The following is an 8,814-nucleotide window of genomic DNA, read 5'->3' as shown; positions in this document are numbered from 1 at the left end:
AAAAAAAAAAAAAAAAAAAAGAACACATTCCTGGCCCCATATATAATATTATGGGTGTGTGTATATATATATATATGTGTGTGTGTGTCTGTGTGTGTGTATTTATACACACATATATATTATATATATATATATTTATATATATATATAAAATAAAACAGCCTTAATGAAGAAGTGGCACCTTTCCTACAGTATGTAAGCTTCTCACAAGTTGTTACTCCACAGCTTAAATGAGGCATACTGCTGGAAAGCATATCTACTATGTATAAACCATTGCCTCTGTCAAAAAACACAATGTAACGACTTCGTGATTGTTTGCCTCTGTCAAAAAAGCACAATGTAACGAATTCAGGCTATTGGTTTTACTGCCTTTTTTTTTTTTTTTCCTGTTCTGGAATTGGGCAATACCTTATTCTCTAAGACAGAACCAGTATGCTGTTGGTCTGAGTAGAGGTGGGGAGCTTCCTAGGGACAGAATGAAGAATGAAGCAGAAGGAAAGAAGGAAGGAAGGAAGGAAGGAAGGAAGGAAGGAAGGAAGGAAGGAAGGAAGGAAGGAAGGAAGGAAGGAAGAAAGAGGCCTTTTCAGATCCCTTTCCTTGGAAAGGTTTAGACACAGAGGACTTGCTTATCACACCAGCAACACATGGCTGTTTGGGGATTTGGTATCTTTTTCTCCTTATTTCTCAGAAGCCTGATAAAGAAACTTGGTTTCTACTCCATGGCCTGGAGCCTCACATGGATGACTTGTTTGGTCTGGGCTATTGGGCTTTGTGCAAGCCCATTGTAGGTCCAAATCAGTGACCTACATATTTTGTTTTACTTTTTGAGATGAAATCAGCCTGCGTTGTCCAGGCTGACCTAGAATCCCAGGGACGGAGTGATCCTCCTGCCTCAGGCTCCTGAGTAGCTGGAATTATAGGTACATGCCCACCATAACTGGGGTTACAGTCATGTCCCCATACCTGCCAGGCTATTATTATGTGCATTCTGGGATCCATACTGCAATCCTTATGCTTACAATGGGAAGTGTTTATCCACTGGACCTCCTCTCCAGGATGTATCTAATGGTTGGATCTTATTCTCTATTAGGTGAAAAACATTACATTTTCATTTCCATTACTTAGAAAAGAAGTTAAACATTATTTTTTTAATCAAGATTTCATCCTATCCTGGCAACTCATGATGTCATCCAGCCCATTCCTAAATCCATGGTAATCCTCCTGCCTCAGCTTTTCAAATATTGACATTGTATTTCTACCACCATATCAGTACTTATCATTTAATGTTTTTATCTCTTTCTCCTATGGGGAGTGAAGAGGTGGGGTCATAATCTATTTGTGTTAATATGTTAGAGCTCAATGAATATAAAGAACATCATTGCTTAGATTAATTTTGTGGCAATTTTTTTCTTTTTGTTGCTTTAATTTTGATTATTATATTTTTCAAGATATATTAACTCATTAATAATCAGATTTATTAATCTCATTACAGAGTTCTTTAAACTTGGGCATTTTATTAAATATTTTAGGCATAGTTTCTCTCTCTCTCTCTCTCTCTCCCTCTGTGTATGTGTGTGTGTGTGTTGGTGCATGTGTTGCCTTTAAATCTCTTCTAAATTTAGTTATTTCATTATTTAGGAAGGTGATCATGGCATATTCCAGGCTAGCCTCAGACATCCCTCCTGCCTCCACCTCGTGCCTACCAGGACTGCAGGTGTGTGGCTCCACACACAGCTTAAACATAAAGTGCTATGAGAAGTGACTTCGGAATCTCTCGTTTTCTTTGCCAGTCTAGACTTTGAAGTCTAGGGAGCTTTCCCAACACAGTCACTGCACAGCTCCTCTGTCACCATTGGTTGGGAACTGCTTGCTGGGACACTCTCCCAGACAGAGACTGATTAATGCATCCTGGGCTGCTTCCTCACTCCCTGCCAGGCAGGGTCAATCATTTTTGTCTCCATGTCTTTAGCATATTAATATCTGTTTAGTAAGGCTTTTTTCCCCCACTTCCTTATTCTTTTAAAACTTTTCCCCCCCGCTGAGAAGCTTGTGAGCATTTATTTTTCGAGGTAAACTTTGCACCATCTGTTAAAATACTGCTTTGCACTATTCTTCCCCCCCAACCCCTGCCCCCTGCAAAGCCTCTCAGCACGAGGTCGAATACAAGCCCCTCCCCCTTGGGTGGAGTCTAGATAGTACTGAGCACTCTGTGGAAGTTCTCTCTCCCTGGAAGCCACCTCCTTCCATCTTTAGTGCATCAATCTGACCTATAAGGGGCAGCTTTGGGCTGGGAACTCTGAAAACCATTAAATCCCAGGAGGCCTCCTTAGTCTGAGAGAAGAAAAAGGTAAGAGTCTGTTCCTGTTTACCTTCGCCACTTCAGGCTGAGTTTGCAAGAAAGGAAGATGCTAGAGATAAAATCCAGAGCCTTGTGAATGCCAAGCACACACTATCAAATGAGTTGCATGTCCTGGGCCTCTATGCCTCTATTCTCCATAAAATATGCAGGCTTTGCTAGCTATATCTGTACATTTTCTCAGTGGAAATTTTGATTGGTGAAAAAGCCAGTCCTGGGAATTTTCTCAAGAAGGGTTTTTGCCAATCAACTCCAAAGAAATAGCATGTTTATTGTTCAAGTCCTTTCTCGCTCTTCTTCTCTCTTAAAGAAAGGTGTGTTGTTTCTGGCTTTGTCTTGTTTTTTGAAGACACAGAGACTGCCCTAAGGTAAAGCATACACATTATCACTGTGTCTCTATCCTGACTGTTACAGAGCTAGACCCAGATGGGAAGAAGGATTTGTGAGCCACACTGGGAACCATTCTGGGGAGCATTGAGAAGGGATCATGTGACAGTCACCTGCTTTCCAGAAGATCAGAGGAGTCCCTATTTATAAAAAACGAATGCCTGAGCTGCAGGCAGCATGCCTTGTAGAGGCAGCAATGTAGGGTTACCTCACTGATGGCTCTGCTGAAACTTGAAGAGTGGCAGTTGAGATGCCACCCTGGTATGACAGGCTCATGCTGGAGCTAATGCCTCTAGGAGACAGCACGTGGATCAGCCAGGTGGACAGTCCAGGTACTCACTGCTGTCCCATGTACGAGGCGTCAGCTAGGTGGACAGTTCAGGTATCCACTGCTGTCCCGTGTACGAGGCGTTCACAAGCTATTACCAGGCTGACCAAGCTGCTTCAGGGTGCGGCTGCTGAGCCCATATGTTAACATGGCGACTTGAGGCTAATTTTGGCAGCTCTGTCCTGTTTCCCAGCACAGCCTCAATCTCATCACTCCTCCAATTTCAAAGTCCTTGTTGAATATACAGAGCCTGTCAACTTTTGTTTTCCTTCAGCACCACTGAGAGCTTTATTTTTCTTCACTTGTACTGATTGATTGAACAACACACACACACACTGACTGAATATCAAAGCCACTTTGTCTACATAAAGCAACTTTGGTTTGTCTTTTTTGTTGTTTTTGTTGTTCTTTCCCCAAGTTTTATGTTGAATTGGTTCCGTCTGTTACCAGTTTGGCCTCAAACTGTATCATTTTTTTCCCTCTTTGAGTTGTGGAACCAATAACAAGAGGAAGCCAATTGAGCTGTGAAAGAGACATTGATTCTTGGCCAAGAAGCGAAATGTGAAATAATCTCTTCAAATTGACTTTTTCAACCCCGTGGATCAAGAAATTATAGACAAGAGATGAAAAGAAGTGAGGCTGTGAATGGGTTATTGTCAATTTGATGGGATTTAGAATCACTGTGGAAACAGACCTTCGAGCATGTCTGTAAGGAAGTTTCTAGATTGGGTTAAGGGAGGTGGAAAGATCCACCCTCAATATGGGTGAGTGCATTCATAGGCTGTGGTCTCAGCTGGGGTCCCCTGCTAATAAGTCAAGAGGAGAAACTGGCCTGAGCTGCGGCATTCACCCTTCTGTGCTCCGTGGCTGTGGGCGTAATGCGAGCATCTGCCTCATACTCCTGCCTTGCCCACCACGATGGACTGCATGCTCAAACTACAAATCATAATACATCCGTCTCCCTCTAGATTGCCTTTGATGGGCTATTTTGTTTCAGCATTGAGAAAAGTAGCTACCACAGAGCGAGAAAAGATGAGGTAATAAGAGGGAAGAATATTCATGTCACTTCTGGGAATAGGATGGGTTGGGGGTTAGCTTCTGTGCTTTTTCCTTCTTTTTATGATTCTTTACAGTGGCTTCCATGACAACTGTCAGCTGTCATAGAACTGGAGGATTTGTCACATAGCACACAGATGGAATTATAACGAAGCCAGAGGTCATCTGGTAGTCACTCCGGCAGCCATCTTAGAAGGAGTTGGCTTTGTTCACTACATCTGGAGAGGAACTTTTGACCTGCCTGTAAGAATCTAGTCACATGATTGAAGCAGGGTAAACGTTCATCTTGATTATCGAGGCTGGACTCAGGGTAACAAGACCAGTGTAAAAGCTCCCCACTGCTGGGTTAAACCTGTAAATCTGCTGCCTCACATCTCAGCTTCCCCTTTTCCAGATGCGTAAAAGGCCACAGAGGTTGCCATCACCTTCACCTTTGACCTGCCTGTTGTTGCTCTCAGTGGTCGTTAGTTCAGATTCTTGTGTTTGTTCCCTTCATGGGTCTCTTCAAACTGTCAAGCCAAAGAAACATCATCTGAAATCAGGGCAGTTATAACAATCACCAAACTAGGTCAACCAACCTTATAACTGACTATTTTTTTTCTTTTAAATAAGTTACGTAAAAACCATGATTAAAGATTTTTTTACTACTTCACATTTCACAAATAAAAAAATTAAGGTAAATATTGCATTTTACTTATTTCTAGAGTGTGCATTTGTATCAAATTTCTATATAATTGTATTGTAATTATCAGGAATAATAAATAAGGATGTAGTGTGAACACTGTACGAAAGTGATCACTTCAATGGAAAAATAAAAACCTGCCAATAGGGTGGTACATACCTGTAATCCCAGCCCTTAGGGGAGAGTCAGAAGCTTACAAGTTTAAAGACAATTAGGGCAGCTTACCAAGGTCTTGGCTATGTAAAAAGACTTTGTCTCTCCCCTCCAAAAAGCAAGCTAAGTCTGATACCACTTGCCCATAATCACAGGAAGAGGCTGAGGCAGGAAGATTATGAGTTCCAAGTTACTTTGAGCAACATAGTATTGAGAACATACCTGAACAAACTGGGGACTAGAGATACAGCTCAAAGTGGAGACCTTCCTGGCATGCCCGTGGCCCTGGGCTTTGTCCCAGAGTCACATGGTACTTCTGTAGTTATCTTAGACTGGTCTGCTTATGTCCAAATGCTAAGTCATCATTAAAATAGAGACTAATGAAATCCACAAGTTGAAATCTTAGCAGTCTAAAGTCATGGACCAGAGTGTATGGAGTTGATGGGACAGTTTGTGACTTTCCATCAAGTTCTGCTGGACCAGACATGGAACTTCACCACAGCTAGGACCCTGACACCCTGGGTGCCGCCATGAGGATCCATGGACTTGATTTGGGAAGGAGATGAAAGAGAAAAAAAGGAGCATCAGCAAGAAAGAGAGGGAGACAACCTATAAAGAAAGAGGATGCCCAAAGCCTTTTATGTATTTTGTCTTGGAGTGGTTCCATCACCTATCCTGGGTGATCTAGATAAGACACCAGGAGCACAGAAAAGGACATAGCAGAGTTACTACAGGCTCAGTGGGGAGAACAGACTTAAAGCCATGTTCTATGACCATATTAATAGCACAAAGACTGCTAGGAAAATGTTAATTTCTTACTAAGTTGGAGATTCACTTGTCTGGTGTCAGGCAGGAAAGTGACATTTTGAGTGTTTCCTATGCATCCCACAATATGACAGTCCTCAGTTACACATGGGAAAAGTCTAATGGCTCTTCTCTCACACTGTGGCCCTATTAGCACCAGGCAGATGACTGGTATCCGAGAATGGACAGCTGCCCTGGTTATTGGATATTGACAACTAAAGAACTGTGAAGACCTACAGGCGGCAATTGCAAGACTCTATCATCGCATTTTGCACCCTAGCATTTGTAGATCATCCCTTCTCCTTGCTTTAATATGATATATGTTAGATATATCTAACTACTAAAATTGCTCATAAAAGGGAGCTTATTTCCACTTTAGGAGGATTAATAAGTAAGTGGCTTTCTGAGCCTAGAGGTAGAACAGAGAGAGACTGAAATGGTTACGGGCTTCTTTTGAAGTGGTAGAGAATGTGGTGAAGGCTGATTTGTAAGTCCACTTAGAAATCATAGGAATGTGTAGATTTGGGGCTGGTAAGATGATTCATCTGGTTAAACACTTGTTTTGTAAAAGCTCAATAGCCTGAGTTTGAACCCCCAAACCCATGTAAAGGTGAAAGGAAAAGAAGCCAACTCCACACTTATTCTCTTCTTCTAACCTCCACAGTATGCATGGCATGCATGCATGCATGCGCCCCGCCCTTCCCCCACCTCTCTCTCTCTTTTTCTCCCTCTCTCTCTCCCTCTCCCTCTCCCCCCTCTATCCTTTTCTCTCACTCCCTCTCCCTCTCCCTCTCTCCCTCTCCCTCTCTCTCTCACACACACATACACATACACACACACGAGAAAGAGACAGACAGACAGACAGAGAGAGACATAGGAAGTCAGAGGCAGAGAGACAGAGAGACAGAAACAGAGTAGTAATACTTTTTTTTTCCAAGACACAGTTTCTCTTTGTAGCCCTGGCTGTCCTGGAACTCATTCTGTAGACCAGGCTAGCCTTGAAGTCAGAAATCTGCCTGCCTCTGCCTCCCAAATGCTGGGATTAAAGGCATGTGCCACCACTGCCTGGCTAAGTAGTAATAATTTTAAATGGTTTAAAATATATGATTTTATGGTGTGCACATTTTACCTCAATAAGGTAGTTGTTTTTCTTTTTATTTTGTGTGTATACATGTGCATGTGTGTGCATATTTGGAGGTACATATGTATGGGGTAAACATATAACCATGAAGGACAGAGGTTGATGATGTATGTGCTCTTGTATGGCTCTTCATATTATTATTGTTTTTTAAGACAGATTTTCTCACTGAACTGAACCTTGAGCTCACCAAGTTGCAAGAATGGCTGGCTGTGCTAGCCAATGAGCTGGAATGAGCTCCAGGGAACTTTTCTGTCTCTCAGCCACAGCTTTGGGACAGCAAACATGAGCTGCTGAGCCCAGCAATTTATGTGGCTTCTAGAGATCTGAACTCAGGTCCTCCTTTTGAACAACAAACATTTTACTAACTGAGCCTCTCCCTATTCTATAAAGCTGGAAAATGAATAGGGTAGAAAAGAGGAAGAGGAGGAAGAAGAGGAGGAAGGGAGACGGGGGGAGGAGGGGGGAAAAGGAAGAGGGGGAGGAGGAGGAAGAAGGAGGAAGAGGAGGAGGTGGTGGTGGTAGTGAAAGAAATAATATGTCCTAGAACTCTGGGACAACCAACATTTTACTGTTGAAAGTTATCAGATCCCAAATTAAAAGAGTCAAAGATGAATTGTTTCCACTTCCTGAATTTTCCCCACGATGACAGAAATATGATGTTCCACCTCAAGTCTGATACCAGGAAGCTCTGGTTTGTATGTGATTTTTCCCTGTTGCAAAAGAAGGAAATGGACTCAGAAGCTTCTGAATGCTTGCCAAAGCCACAGCCAACAAAACAGAATAACAGAATGACATATACTCAGTACATCGGCCCCATGGTAGCTCACCTGCCTACACCTCATAATTTCGGTGACACCCTTCTGCTGTCAGCCTATGGGTCACTTCCCTTCTCCTGAGGACAACATTTATATTTGCAATATAGCTCATTTGAGATGTAGCCCTATTTTAGATCATGTGATAAGTTGCATTAGATCATCCCTCACCCATTTTTTTAAAAAAAATAATTTTCCAAAGTTCCTATCAGCCTTTTGTATTCTGTACTCAGAAAGGTTTGCCAGAAGGGTGAGGCCTGAATACTTCTTACAATATTGAACAATATTGAAAGAGAATTTGGTCTTCTTGGAAAATAGAAAGGCTTGTTTCTTTCCACTGATGTTCATGAAGATAAGACTTCATTTCTTCACTTAATATTCATTTGTTCTGAGATAGTGTCTTGCTTTGTTGCCTAAGGTGGGTTGGGTCTACTAGGCTGAAATGATCCTCCTGCCTCAGGCTCCAATGTCATTGGGATTACAGATACATACCACAGTGCTTGGTTAAGATGTATGCTTTTGTGATGTTTTAAATGGCTTGTCCTCTCTCCCTCTCTTTCCCTCCTCCCTTCTTCCTTTACCCCTTCCTCCCTCTTTTCTTCCCTCCCTCTCTCACCCCTTCTTTCCTCACTGAACATTTTAAGTCTACAGTTGCTCTAGTTGGTTTCTTGGAAGCTCTAAGGCAGTGAGTGGTTCTCAACCATCCTAATGCTTTGACCCTTTAATACAGTTCCTCATGTTGTGGTGATCCAGAAATGTAAAATGACTTAATTGCTACTTTATAACTGTCATTTTGCTACTGTTATGAATCATAATGTAAATATCTGACATGTAGGATATCTGACATTGACCCCTGTGAAAGGATTGTTTGAATCACCAAAGGGGTTGTGACTCCTAGGTTGAGAACCACTCCTCTGAGGTGAAGTCTACAGTATAGTACATCTGCTTAAGAACTTTGCGGGACTAGTCACTAAGACCTGCCACATAGTAGGATAATAAATTAGCTTTCCTCTTCCATTTACCAGTGCTGGCCCATGTCTGTATTGGCATTAAAACAAGAGTTAAAACAATCAATTTTCTTTTTTTTTTTTTTCA

At 42.0% G+C, this 8,814-nt stretch overlaps 1 protein-coding gene across 5 annotated transcripts in view; it reads left to right on the top strand.

The window, feature by feature from the left end:
* Cacnb4 (calcium voltage-gated channel auxiliary subunit beta 4) overlaps positions 1-8,814 on the top strand; it is a 267,899-nt gene that overhangs the window by 203,128 nt on the left and 55,957 nt on the right. The gene's annotated exons all lie outside the window — the stretch shown is intronic.

Source organism: Mastomys coucha, unplaced genomic scaffold, assembly GCF_008632895.1.
Source record: "Mastomys coucha isolate ucsf_1 unplaced genomic scaffold, UCSF_Mcou_1 pScaffold15, whole genome shotgun sequence".
In the NCBI taxonomy this organism is placed as follows: Eukaryota; Metazoa; Chordata; class Mammalia; order Rodentia; family Muridae; genus Mastomys; species Mastomys coucha.
This window is presented reverse-complemented; position numbering and strand designations above follow the sequence as displayed.